At 44.6% G+C, this 14,995-nt stretch overlaps 1 non-coding gene across 1 annotated transcript; it reads left to right on the forward strand.

Annotated features, from left to right (window-relative positions):
* The first annotated feature begins 508 nt into the window (after nt 1–508).
* On the forward strand, nt 509–646 carry LOC114814407. The gene has a single exon (XR_003762205.1). It is a non-coding gene; the product is annotated as a small nucleolar RNA SNORA7 (small nucleolar RNA).
* Nucleotides 647–14,995: the final 14,349 nt, after the last annotated feature.

A 14,995-nucleotide genomic window follows, 5' to 3' on the forward strand; every position in this document is an offset into this window, starting at 1 on the left:
AAATGCAGTTTGAACATAAAATGGAAAGAAATACATTAGACTGGTTAGGAAAATCACAGCTGCTTCTTCACGTTAAATAAACAAGGCTAACTTTTAACAGTTCTCTAATGAAAGGGAGAACAAAGACTCAGAGATTCTGAGGTAGAAAATGGCACTGTGGCAATTATCCTAATGTAGCAATCACAGTTTCAGATATGGGGGGCTTCTGATATTGTTCACATGAAGGTTTGTAACTAAACCTCAGCCCCAGATGTGGTCACTGCTAGCGTGAATGCTAAATTACCCAAAACGAGAAAGTGATTCTTGATTTCCACCTGCATTCTGAAACACACTGCAGAAACATATTAGACTTTATTATATTCTTCCGTGAGTCACTTCATTTCCATGTGCCTCAATTTCCTCTACTGCATAATGGGGATTAAATACCAGCCTGACTCCCCCGCTTAGATCGTGAAACACACATAGGAGAGGAATTGTGCTGGATTTTATTACATCTACTCCAGTGCTTCCCCACTCAGGATCGCACCTGGAGAGTTTCCCATACTTTACCAGTCTTGACTACAGGAGGGAGAGTCAAGCAGAGGCCGACCCATTCCATTCCTAACTTGGGCAGTGGCTAGCGAGTGGAAGGCCATCTGCTACAAGTCAAAACTTACCTAAGCTGGGCAGCAGTTGCATGAGGCAGAGTCAAGGGTGGAGACTTAAGTTTACTGCAGGAAGGAGTCAGTGGTAAACCACTTTTGTATTTTTTATCAAGAAAATTCTATGGATTCACTACCAGAACAATTGCAGGGTGTTCTGGGAGAGATATGTCCACAGTATCACAATGGATCAGAGCTGACTCGAGAGCATAAGACAATCCAATCCCAGTCCTTAATTCGGTTTTTTAGGATGTATTAAGCACTTAAAATTCCACTGTTATAATTGCAATAGCAATCAAATAAATTGCAAGTAGGAGAAAGCAGTGGTGCTGAAGTGTTACTGGGATAGTGGGAGGAGACGGAAAGCTGTGAAGCATCATGGGCTAATGGTTAGAGCATTGGCCTGGGAGTCAGAAGAACCTGGGTTCAAATCCTGACTCTGCTATCTATTTGCTGTGTGACCTGAGGCAAGTCACTTGACTTCTCTATACCTGGGTTACCGCATCTGTAAAATAAGGATTAAGATGGTGAGCCCCATGTGGAACGTGGACCGGGTCCAATCTGATCACTTTGTATCTATTACAGTGTCTCGCACATAGTAGGTGCTTAAATACCATTTGGGAAAAAAGTGAGTACCAGAGTGCTTGGGTGATGTGGAAGTGCTAGAATAGCAGCAGATGGGGGGAAAAACTCATTGCATCTCTGAGCATTTTTTTTTTCCTTAAAATATCTGTTAAGAAATTACTACATAAACACTCGGGTAGATGAAAAGCAATCAGGTTGGGCCCAATCCATGCCCCAAATGGGACTTACAGTCTTAATCCCCATTTTACAGATGAAGTAACAGAGAAGTTTAGTAACTTGCCCAAGGTCACAAGGTAAGACTAGTGGCTGAGCTGGGATTAGAACCCAGGTCCTTCTGACTTGCAGGCCCATGCTCTACCAACTAGGCAATACTGCTTCTCTAGGTGGTGGACCATAGAGTATGTTGTGAAGGATGGGATCTACCACACAGCCTAGATTCGCTCTGACAGTGATGGGGAAAGAGACAGGGTTCTTTTAAGTGTAATTCTACCAACCATCTCATTATTGAGATTTACCCTAAAAATATTGGTGAAGTTTTCAGGAGAGTCAAATTTACTTAATTTCCATAGTGTGAGGAAAGTGTAGAATACATGTGAAAGATCAGTAAACATTGCATACAGGTTTTGGTGTGGTTTCCTGCCTCTTTTTGTCTGTTACATTGACAAAATTATACCTACACGGCTATGTTTGAGAAGCAGAATGGCCTAGTTGAAATGATCCTGAGGCCGGGAATCAGAAGACCTGGGTTCTAATCCCACATCTGTCACTTACCTGCTGTGTGACTTTGGACAAGTCACTTGAATTTTCTGTGCCTCGGTTCTCTCATCTACAAAATAGACTTAATATCTGTCCTCTCTCCCTCCCATTCATGTGGGGATTGTGAGCCCCATGTGGCAACTGATTATCTTGTATCTACCCGAGTCCCAAATACAGTGGTTGGCATATAATAAGTGCTTAACAAACACCATTTTTGTTATTATTAATAATACTAGTAATTGAATCTGAAGCTGGATTGTGATCCAGGGAGCATACAATATAATAGGAGGAGGGGGAAGAGAAGGAAGGAGAGGAGGGGAAGAAAGAGGAGGAGGAAAAAGAGAAGAGGAGGAGGTGGAGGAGAAGGAGAAGATAGAAGAGGGAGAGGAAGAGGAGAAAGAGGAAGAAGAGAAAAGGAAGAGGAAGAGAGGAGGAGGAAGATAAAGAGAAGATGGTGAAGAAGTGGGAAGTAAAGGAACATTTAATGAGCTCCCATTAGGTGCTTGCACTTAGATTTGCATCCTTTAAGCATTTGATATCACCCCTCTCTTAGCCCCACAATAAATATAAAAATATCTTAATTTATTTTAATATCCATTTCCCCCTCTAGACTGTAAGACCCTTGTGGGCAGGGAATATGTCGATCAACTGCGTTATAGTATATTCTCCCAAGCATTTAGTTCAGTGTTCTGCACACAGTAAGTGCTCACTGAATACCACTGAGTGATCGACTGATTGAAGATGGTGATTATCTGGCATGGTCAAGGTCTTATGGCATTTCCTCATTGAACCCTACACTTTGATGAAAAGCTCAGGCTCATTTGAGAAAACGCCGGAGAATTGTAGAATGCTGGAGAGATGCCTTCTATCTACATCCCTTGCCATGTGCCATGACTTCACATAATAATAATGATGATGGTATTTGTTAAGCCCTTACTATGTACCAAGCACTGTTCTAAGGACTGGAGTAGAGAGAAGGTAATTAAGTTGTCCCACATGGGGCACATAGTCTTAATCCTCATTTTATAGATGAGGTAACTGAGGCCCAGAAAAGTGAAGTGACTTGCCCCAAGTCACACAGCTGGCAAGTGGTGGAGCCGGGATTAGAACTTACGACCTCTGACTCCCAAGCCCGGGCTCTTTCCACTAAGCCCCGCTGCTGCTCGTACCAAGGTCACTTCCTTAAGTGCAGAAGCTAAGGTCACTTTTCCACATTTGGGCCAATTTTCTCTGCCTTAGGAGGCACCCTCCTTGATGCAGAAGATGTGTTGCAGAATTCTTGTGCTGCTTTTGCCATCTTTTCTATTATTACAACTTCCAGCCTGTATTAAGGACTACACTATGAGATGGTCTATTTCAAGACCTGAGGGTATTACAAGAAAATCGATTAATAGCCAATCCCTGCCTAAGAGGAGGTCATAGTCTAAGAGGGAGAGGGTAGATACATAATATCATAATAACGATATTTGTTCGATACCTATTACTAACTGACCTTGAACAAGTCATTAGTGTTTGGTTTTCTCAGTTTCCTCATCTGTAAAATGCTGATTAAATATCCCTTCATTCTTTTTTCCCCTCAAAGACTATGAACCAGGGTGGAAAAGGGATTGGGTCTGATCTGACTGTATCTACCCTTGTGCTGGAAACATAGAAGGCCCTTAGTAAATGCCACAGATATAAGGACAAACTAAACTGCTTTTCCCAGTTACCCAGAAGCATTATTTATTACCTCTTCCCCTCCCTCCCACCCCTGCACACTCTCACCTCATTCTTCTTGGGTCCTGCTGTTTGTTTCTTGCCTTCCTCCCCCAAATCATCCACCCCCATGCTTCCCATCACTGCCTTACCCACCTGTGGCTTTTTTACTGTTAAATTTTAAATAGAGCAAAATTATTGCCTCAGCTGCTGGGACCCAACCTCCCAAACCAGCCCGTGTTTTTTTTATTTTCAATTTTCCTTTAAAATTATATCAGTGATCGTGTCCTCCAAGGCCCTTCTGCAATCTCTAGCCCTCTCCCACCCTGATCCATCTCCGTCCCTCTGACCTTTGGCTGGGCCGAGGGCTGTTGGAAGCTACAGTCTGGGGAAGGAGGGTGGCGGAGGTGACAGGAGCAGCAGCTGCATGAAGTTTACAGAAATGCTTTTTCTTTTAAAATGAAAAACTGTGAGGATGAATAAGCATGAGCTATGGGGAGCTCGGGCAACTGGAAACTCAGGATGGAGGTTAAAGCACGGTCCATGGAGGTGGGTGCAAGAAAAATGAGGCGCAGTGAGGTCTAATAGAAAGAGTCCAGGCCTGGGCAACAGAGGACTTGGGTTCTAATCCCAGCTCCACCATTTGCCCACTGTATGACCTTGGATGAGTCACTTCACTTCTCAGTGCCTCAATTTCTACCTCTATAAAATGGGATTTAAATCATACTCCCTCCTACTTGTACTGTGCGTCCCATTTTGGACAGGGACTGTGTCCAGCCTGATTAACTTGTATCTATCCCACTACTTAGAATAGTATTACATGCATAGTAAGCACTTAAATACCCTTTAAAAAAATGTCCAGTGACCAATCTGTGCGGTGAGAGAAGTTGACAGCGGAGAGGCAGAGGGAAAAGGGAAAAGTCAAGTGCAGATCATTTCAACAGGAAGTGATTGTGGCCTCCCTTCTCCAATTCAGTGTAGAAAATTGCTGTTTTCATATAATCATTTTCAGGAAATAGGCATGAAATCCTTTTTTCATGCTTCCCCAGATGATTGAGAGGAGCAATCCCACCTTCCATTGGCCGTGGAGTAATTCAGTTCTCCTAAGCATGGCCCAAGTGCTTAACTGGTAATTTAAGGGCTTGCAAATTAGGAAAACGTCTTACTGGAGCACCTGTACTTTTCATAATGGATTCCCTCTGTGCCCTAAGTGGCTCTTCTGAGTGGGTATGGACACCACAGCAAAGCCACTAAATAATTGCAGTGATCACTCAGGGGCAACAAGGAGGGAAAGGAGGAAAGAGGAGAGAAGATAGGCAGCAGAAAGGAGAAAGGGGAAGGAAAATGAAGTGAGAAGGAGGGAGGGGAGAAGAGGAGAAGGGAAGGCAAAGACACAGCCCAAGGCGGGTCTGTTGAACTGGACAGGAACCATCTTTTCTGTCCAGGGCACCTTGGCTCTAACACTGTACTGGAGTCAGTCAGCCAATCAGAGGGTGGGCCTGGGGGTCAGAAGGACCTGGGTTCTAATGCCGGCTTTGCCATTTCTGCTGTGTGACCTTGGACAGGTCACTTAACTTCTCTGAGCCTCAATTACCTCATCTGTAGAATGGATATTAAGGTTGTCAGCCCCATGTGGGACATGGACTGTGTCCAAAATCATGACCTTGTATCTACCCCAGCGCTTAGAACAGTGCCTGGCACATAATAAGCACTTTATAAATACCATTTAAAAAATCAATCAGTAATACATATTGAGCAGTTATGCCCTACAGAGCTTGGTAGATTTAATATAGAACGGAAATGTGATCTCTTCCTTCAGATCACTTACAATGTAGTGGAGGAAACAAACCCTAAAATAAATTTCAGATTGGGGAGGCAACTGAGTATAAGGAGATGTAATAATAATAATATTAATCATGATGATGGTATTTGTTAAGTGCTTATTATGTGCCAAGTACTGTTCTAAGCGATGGGGTAGATACAAGGTAATCAGGTTGTCCCATGTGGGGCTCACAACCTTAATCTCCATTTTACCGATGAGGTAACTGAGGCACAGAGACGTTAAGCGACTTGCCCAAGGACACACAGCAGACAAATGGAGGAGTCAGCATTAGAACTCACGACCTCTGACTCCCAAGCCCGTGCTCTTTCCACTGAGCCATGCTGCTTTTGTAAATAAGTGCTGTGATGCTCAGTAAGTAAGGATAAGTAAGGACTCGAGTCCAGTGGTGAATAGGAAAGAAATAGGGAGAAGAGGTGAGAGATGAATCAAGTTTTTCTTATTAAGATTTGAGGGATACATTCAATGGTCAATCCATCAGCCAGTGATATTTATCAAGCACTAATTGTGTGCCAAGCGCTGTCCTAAGCACTTGTGAGAGTATATTACGATAGAGTTACTGGATTCTATGGGAGAGTACTGTGCCAGTTGGATTTGAGAAGCAGCATGGCTTAGTGAAAAGAGCCCGGGCGTGGGAGTCAGAGGTCATGGGTTCTAATCCCAACTCTGCCACTTGTCTGCTGTGTGACCTTGGGCAATCCACTTCACTTCTCTGAGCCTCAGTAGAAAGAGCATGGGCCGGGGAGTCAGAGGACACGGGTTCTAATCCCGGCTCTGCCAATTACCTGCTGGGTGATCCTGGGCAAGTCACCTAACTGTAGGGGGTTCCTCAAGGGTCAGTTCTCGGCCCTCTTCTGTTCTCCATCTCTACTCACTCCCTCGGTGAACTCATTCGCTCCCACGCTTCAACGATCATCTCTACGCAGATGACACCCAGATCTACATCTCCTCCCTTGTCCTCTCCCCCTCCCTCCAGGCTCGTATCTCCTCCTGCCTTCGGGACGTCTCCACCTGGATATCTGCCCGCCACCTAAAACTCAACATGTCCAAGAGCGAGCTCCTTATCTTCCCTCCCAAACCCTGTCCTCTCCCTGACTTTCCCATCACTGTGGATGGCACGACCATCCTTCCCGTCTCACAGGCCCACAACCTTGGTGTCATCCTTGACTCTGCTCTCTCATTCACCCCATACATCCAATCCTTCACCAAAATCTGCCGGTCCCAGCTTCAAGACATCGCCAAGATCCTCCCTTTCCTTTCCATCCAAACTGCTACCCTGCAGGTACAATCTCTCATAATATTCCAACTGAATTATTGTGTCAGCCTCCTCTCTGATCTCCCATCCTCCTGTCTCTCCCCGCTTCAGTCTATACTTCACTCCGCTGCACAGATTATCTTTCTACAGAAATGGTCTGGGCATGTCACTCCCCTCCAGTGGTTGCCTATCAACCTTCGAATGAAGCAAAACCTCCTCACTCTTGGCTTCAGAACTGTCCATCCCCTTGCCCCCTCCTACCTCTCCTCCCTTCTCTCCTTCTACTGCCCACCCCGCACGCTCCGCTCCTCTGCTGCCCACCTCCTCACCATCCCCCGTTCTCGCCTATCCCGCCGTCGACCCTGGCCCACGTCCTCCCGCGGTCCTGGAATGTCCTCCCTTCTCACCTCCGCCAAACTAATTCTCTTCCCCTCTTCAAAGCCCTACCGAGAGCTCACCTCCTCCAAGAGGCCTTCCCAGACTGCTCCCCCTTTCCCTCTGCTCCTCCTCCCCTCTGTATCACCCCTATTTCCTCCCTCTGCTCTACCCCCTTCCCCTCCCCAAAGCACTTGTGTATATTTTTATATATTATTCTTTACTCTAATTAATGATGTGTATATATCTATGATTCTATTTATTTTGATGATATTGATGTCTGTCTACTTGTTTTGTTTTGCTGTCTGTCTTCCCCTTTTAGACTATGAGCCTGTTGTTGGGCAGGGATGTCTCTGTTGCCAAATTGTATACTCCAAGCGCTTAGCACAGTGCTCTGCACACAGTAAGCGCTCAATAAATATGATTGAATGAATGAATTATCTCTTCTGAAAAATGGGGATTAAGACTGTGAGCCCCATGTGGGACAACGATTACCTTGTACTTACCCCAGCGCTTAGAACAGTGCTTAGCACATAGTAGGTGCCTAACAAATACTATAATAATTAATAATAATAATTTGAGTGAGCCTAATTTCCCCCAGACTGGGCCTTCCTTTACTCATTCATTCATTCAATCTCATTTATTAAGTGCTTACTGTGTGCAGAACACTATACTGAGTGCTTGGGAAAGTACAATACAACCATAAACAGTGACCTTCCTTACCCACAGTGAGCTCACAATTCTAGCACAAGACGGACTTTGGAAGATTTGGAATTCTGGGCAGCTGAAGCCCAGTGGACTGGATATCTTGTTTTAGGATTGTGGCCCATTTAAAGCATGAGAAGAAACATGACCTAGTGGGAAAATTATTGTAATTTTTAGACTTGTTAAATGCCAACGATGGGGGAAGCAGCACAGCCTCACAGAAAGGAGGACCTGAGTTATAATCCCAGCTCTGCCATTCGCCTGCTGTGTGACCTTGAAAAACTCACTTAACTTCTCCATGCCTCAGCTTCCTCATCTGTAAAATGGGGATTCAGTACATGATCTATCACATACTGAGACTGTGAGCCCCACGTGGGGCAGGAACTTTTATCTGAAATGATTGACTAGCATCTATCCCAGCACTTAGAACAATGGTAGACACATAGTAAGTGCCTAAATGCATATCATTATATGACAAATAGTATATTAATCACTGGGCTAATTATGGTACAAACAAATCAGACATAGTCACTGTCCCACATGGGGTCCATGATGTTTTTCTCTTATTTTCTTCTCTTATTTCCCTTGTACCACATCAAAATGCAAGTACTTCTCTTTTTCCCTCCTTGACCATCATCTTCAGCTGTTCACTCTTCAATAGCTTCTTTCCACCTGCTTTCAAAAATGCTCATGTTTCACCACAGCTCTTTCCAGTTGGTCCCATCTTCCTCCTCCTCCCATTCCTCTCCAAACTCCATGAGTGAGTTTTCTACACCCACTGCCTCCTCTTCCTCTCCTCCAATTTTCTCCTTGAGCCCTTCCAATGTGACTCCCCTTCACTCCCCAGAAACCGCCTTCTCAAAGGTAACAAATGATCTCCTCCTTGACAAATGCATCCTAATCCTCCTTGACCCCTCAGCTGCATCCGACATTGTCGACCACCTCCTTCTCCCAGAAATATTATCCAACCTTGAATTCACTGACACTGCCCTCTCCTTGGTTCTCCTCCTCCTCCTCCTCCTCTCTTTTTTACAGTAATTGTTAAGTGATTACTCTGTGTCAAGCACCGTTCTAAGTTCTGGGATAGTTACAAGTTTATCAGGTTGGACAGTCTTCTCCCAAGTGTGACTCATGGTTAATAAGAGGGAAGATTTAAATTCCATTTTACAGATAAGGTAACTGAGGCACAGAGAAGTTAAGTGACTTGTCCAAGGTCACACGACAAGCAACTAACGGAGCTGGGATTGGAACCTAGGGTCTCTGGCTCCCAGGCCTGTCATCTTTCCACTAGACCCTGCCAGTATCTTTATGGCCGTTAATTCTCGGTGTCTTTTGAATTCTTCTCCTCTGCCTCCCACCCCCTAACTGTGGGACTCCCACAAGGCTCAGTTCTGAGTTCCCTTCTCTTCTCCAAATAATAATTCCCTTTGAGAATTTATGGTCCCACCGCTTCAACTACCACCTCTATGCCGAAGATTCTCAAATCTACATTTCCTTCCCTGATCTCTCTCCTTCTGTTCAGTCTCTCATTTCATCCAGCCTTCAGGGCATCTCTACTCAGTTGTCCTAAATAATAATAATAATAACGTTGGTATTTGTTAAGCACTTTCTATGTGCAGAGCATTGTTCTCAGTGCTGGGGTAGATTTACAGGTCATCGAGTAGTCCCATGTGAGGCTCCCAGTCTTAATCCCCATTTTACAGATGAGGTCACTGAGGCACAGAGAAGTGAAGTGACTTGCCCACAGTCACACAGCTGACAAGTGGCAGAGCCAGCATTCAAACTCATGACCTCTGACTCCGAAGCCCGGGCTTTTCCCACTGAGCCACGCTGCTTCTCTAAGACACCACAAGCTTAACACCTCCAAAACAGAACTCATCTGCCCACCCAAACCCTGCCCTCCCTTTGACTTTCCCATCACTGTAGACGATACTACCATCCTCTCTATCTCACAAACTCGTAACCTCGGTGTTATCCTTCACTCATCTCTCTCATTCAACTCACACATTGAATCGCTTACCAAATCCTGCCTCTTCCATCTTCACAATGTCACTAAAATCCACCCTTTCCTCTCCATCCAAAGTTCTACCAGAATAATCCAGTCACATGTCTTATTTGATTACCGCATCAGCCTCCTTGCTGACCTCCCTGCCTCCTGTCTCTCCCCACTTCAATCAATACTTCCCTCCCCTGGCCGGGTCATTTTTCTACAAACCATTCAGTCCAAGTTTCCCCACTCTTCAAGACCTCCAGTAGTTGTCCATCCACTTCCACATCAATCAGAAATTCCTTACCATCGGCTTTAATAATAATAATGATAATGATGATGATGGTATTTGTTAAGTGCTCGCTATGTGCCAAGCATTGTTCTAAGTGCTGGGGTAGATACAAGGTAATCAGGTTGGCCCACGTGGGGCTCACAGTCTTAATCCCTATTTAGCAGATGAGGTAACTGAGGCACAGGGAGGTTAAGTGACTTGCCCAAAGTCACACAGTTGCCTAGTGGCGGAGCCTCACCTCTCCTACTTTACCTCCCGGATTTCCTACTACAACCCAACCAGCACATTTCACTTCTCTAATACCTACCTAAACACTGTACCTGGAGTGTGGCTCAGTGGAAAGAGCCCGGGCTTGGGAGTCAGAGGTCATGGGTTCGAATCCTGACTCTGCCACTTGTCAGCTGTGTGACTGTGGGCAAGTCTCTTAACTTCTTGGTGCCTCAGTTACTTCATCTGTCAAATAGGGATTAACTGTGAGCCTCACGTGGGACAACCTGATTACCCTGTATCTACCCCAGCATTAGTACAGTGCTCTGCAACATAGTAAGTGCTTAATAAATATCAACTATGTATACACATATATATATATATATGTCATCTAACCCACCCCGACCCCTCAACCACACCCTCCCTCCAACTTCAACTTCATATCCAACAGCCAATCACTCTCCCCAACTTCAAAGTTTTTATGAAAAAGACATCTCCAATCATTCAATCAATCCTCCAGGAGGCTTTCCTTGACTAAGCCCTCATTTCCTCCATTCCCACTCACTTCTTTCCCTTACACTTTGATTTCTACCCTTTATTCACCCACCCTCAGCCCCACAGCACTTATGGACATATTCCTTATTTATATTTAGGTATTTATTCATAATCATCTCATTTATTTATATATTTATTCAATTACTTATAGTAATATCTGCCTCCTCCCTAGATTGTTAACTCTCTGTGGGCAGGGAACACGTCTACTGAATCTGTTATATTTCACTCTCCCAAGAACTTAATACAGTGCTCTGCACTCATTAAGGACCCAATAAATACAATTAATTGATTGATTATTCTCTCCTTGCCTCTCTCTTTTTCTCTCTCCCTCTCTCATCTATCTCTTCAGATATAGTCTCAGTATTTGAGATTATACTTCACTTTGCCCTTAAATCGTTCAGTCAAGATAGAATTAGATTTTCAAGTGTTCACTATGTGCCAAAACCCATAATTGATACAGGATAATCAGATAAGTCACATTTGCTCAAAGTCTAAGAGTGCTGGAGAATGGGGATTTTATCCCCATTTTACAGATGAGGAAGCTGAGGCCCAGAAAAGTTGTAACTTGCCTGTAGTCCCACAGCAAGCAAGTGGAGAAACTGGGATTAGAACCCAGAGAAGCAGCCATGGCTCAGTGGAAAGAGCAAAGGCTTGGGAGTCAGAGGTCATGGGTTCTAATCCTGCCTCCACCACTTGTCAGCGGTGCACCCTGGGGCAAGTCACTTCACTTCTCTGTGCCTCAGTTCCCTCATCTGTAAAATGGGGATGAAGACTGTGAGCCCCACGTGGGACAACCTGATCACCTTGTATCCTCCCCAGCGATTAGAACAGTGCTTTGCATATAGTAAGTGCTTAACAAATGCCATTATTATTATTATTATTATTATTATTATTATTCCCAGCACTTAGAAGAGTGCTAGACATATAATAAACACTTAACAAATACAACACTAAGAAGAAGAAGAACCTTCCCTGGTGCTTAGTTCAACCCACTAAAATCCACTCTATCAACACTTGTGTTTCTAGTCTAATGGCACGTATGATATAAATGTTCTATATTTCACAGGATGGCAAAAACGCTCCTTGAAAAATGCTAAATATCACTTTTCAGAGGAATTCTGGAAACGCTGAGACTATATTAAACAAATGTTACTGCTGACAGATTAAGATGCAATGAATGTCTCATAGTTCCTGTCAAGAATGAGTGAATACTATTTATCGATTGCGTGTGAGATGGAGTTTGAATATTGACTTTTATTTTTTATACTAAATCTGTATTTATTGAAAGAACATAGAGTTTGTTAGATATTTAGGTTGATTCCCACTCTCTCAGTATTTAGAGTTGTTGCCAGTTTTGAGCTGTGGTTTAGTTAAATGCACGGGGATTAAGGCTGTGATCCCCACATGGGAAAATCTGATTACCCAATGTCTACTCCAGGTCTTAGAACAGTGCTTGGCACATAGTAAGTGTTTAACAAATATCACAATATTTTGCTACTCAGAAATGACATTAATTAATCAACTGGTCAATGGTATTTATTTCATGCTTAGTGTGTGCAAATACTGTACTAAGTGCTTGGGAGAGTATAATATAAACGTTCTCTGCCCACAATCAGTTTCCCTGACACTGTCCTCTTCTGGTTCTCCTCCTATCTCTCTGACCACTCATTCTCAGTTTATTTTGAGAGCTCCTCCTCTGTCTCCCATGCTATAACTTTAGGATTCTCTCAAGGCTCAGGTCTGGGTCCCCTGCTATTCTCCAACTTCACCAACTTCCTTGGAGAACTCTTTGACTTCACTGGCTTCAACTACAACCTCTATGAGGATGATTCCCAAATCTACATTTCCAACCCTGATCCCTCTCCTTTTCTGGAGCCTTGCATTTCAATTAATCAATCACATTTATTAAGCACTTACTGTGTGCAGAACAACTATATAATGGACACACTCCCTGCCCACAGCGAGCTTACGGTCTAGATGGGGATACAGTCCTTAATATAAATAAATAAATTGCAGATATGTACACAAGTGCTGAGGGGCTAGGAAGGGGGATAAATAAAGAAAGCGAGTCAGGATGGTGCAGAAGGGAGTGGGAAAAGAGGAAAGAAGGGGTTTCTCAGCGAAGGCCTCTTGTGTCTTCCATGAGGCTTTGAAAGGGCGGAAAGAGTCATTATCTATAGGATATGAAAAAGGAGGGTGTTCTGGGCAAGAGGCAGAAGAGACTGAGGTACAGCAAGTAGGTATTAGAGGAGTGGAAAGAGCACAGGCTTGGAAGTCAGAGGTCATGGGTTCGAATCCCTGCTCTGCCACTTGTCAGCTGTGTGACTGTGGGCAAGTCACTTAACTTCTCTGTGCCTCAGTTACCTCATCTGTAAAATGGGGATTAAGACTGTGAGCCTCACGTAGGTCAAGCTGATGACCCTCTATCTCCCCCCGCGCTTAGAACAGTGCTCTGCACATAGTAAGTGCTTAACAAATACCAACATTATTATTATTATTAAAGGGCAGAAAGAGTCATTATCTTTAGGACATGAAAAAGGAGGGTGTTCTGGGCAAGAGGCAGAAGAGACTGAGGTACAGCAAGTAGGTATTAGAGGAGTGAGTTTGCTGGCTGGGTTGTAACAGGAGAGCAGTGAGGTAAATTAAGAGGGAGCAAGGTAATGGAGTGCTTTAAAGCCAGTGGTAAGGAGTTTCTGTTCGATGTGGAGGTGAATGGACAAACACTGGAGGTTCTTGAGAAAGGGGAAATGTAGACTGAATATTTTTGTAGAAAAATGATCTGGACGGCAGAGTGAAGTAGGGACCGGAGTGGGGAGAGACAAGAGACAGGGAGGTAAGCAGGAGGCTGATAAAGTAATCAAGGTGGGATAGGATAAATCTTTGGATTAATTCATTCAATAGTATTTACTGAGCGCTTGTATGTGCAGAGCACTGTACTAAGCACTTTGAATGTACAAATTCGGCAACAGAGACAATCCCTGCCTAATGACTGACTCCTGGTCTAATGGGGGGGGGGCACGGGGGAGGCGGGGACGGGGGGATGGGACAGACAGATTAATGCGGTAGTAGTTTGAATGGAGAGGCAAGGACAGATTTTAGTGACAATTTCCTCATGCCATCAAGGCATCTCTTCTTGAATGTCTCACCGACACCTCCAACTTAACATGCCCAAAATGGAATTTCCTATCTTCCCTACAAACATTGTGAGACCGTGTTTAAACTGTTAGCCCATTATTGGGCAGGGATTGTCTCTACCTGTTGCTGCATTGTACAATCCAAGCACTTAGTACAGTGCTCTTGCACATAGTAAGTGCTCAGTAAATACTACTGAATGAAACACTGTCCTCCCCGTGACTTTTCTGTCCCTTAGACAGCACCTCTATCCTTCCTGTCTCGCAAGCCCATAGCCAGGGCGTTAGATTTGACTAATCTCATTCATTCAATTCAATAGTATTTATGGAGCGCTTTCTATGTGCAGAGCACTGTACTAAGTGCTTGGAATGAACAAGTCGGCAACAGATAGAGACAGTCCCTGCCGTTTGACAGGCTTACAGTCTAATCGGGAGAGACGGACAGACAAGAACAATGGCAATAAATAGAGTGAAGGGGAAGAACATCTCGTAAAAACAATGGCAACTAAATAGAATCGAGGCGATGTACATTTCATTAACAAAATATATAGGGTAATGAAAATATATACAGTTGAGTGGATGAGTACAGTGCTGAGGGGATGGGAAGGGAGAGGGGGAGGAGCAGAGGGAAATGGGGGGAAAAGAGGGTCAAGCTGCGGAGAGGTGGGGGGGGGTGGTAGAGGGAGTAGAGGGAGAAGGGGAGCTCAGTCTGGGAAGGCCTCTTGGAGGAGGTGAGTTTTAAATAGGGTTTTGAAGAGGGGAAGAGAATCAGTTTGGCGGAGGTGAGGAGGGAGGGCGTTCCAGGACAGCGGGAGGACGTGGCCCAGGGGTCGACGGCGGGATAGGCGAGACCGAGGGACGGTGAGGAGGTGGGCGGCCGAGGAGCGGAGCGTGCGGGGTGGGCGGTAGAAAGAGAGAAGGGAGGAGAGGTAGGAAGGGGCAAGGTGATGGAGAACCTTGAAGCCTAGAGT

Source organism: Ornithorhynchus anatinus, chromosome 9, assembly GCF_004115215.2.
Source record: "Ornithorhynchus anatinus isolate Pmale09 chromosome 9, mOrnAna1.pri.v4, whole genome shotgun sequence".
NCBI classification, from domain to species: Eukaryota; Metazoa; Chordata; class Mammalia; order Monotremata; family Ornithorhynchidae; genus Ornithorhynchus; species Ornithorhynchus anatinus.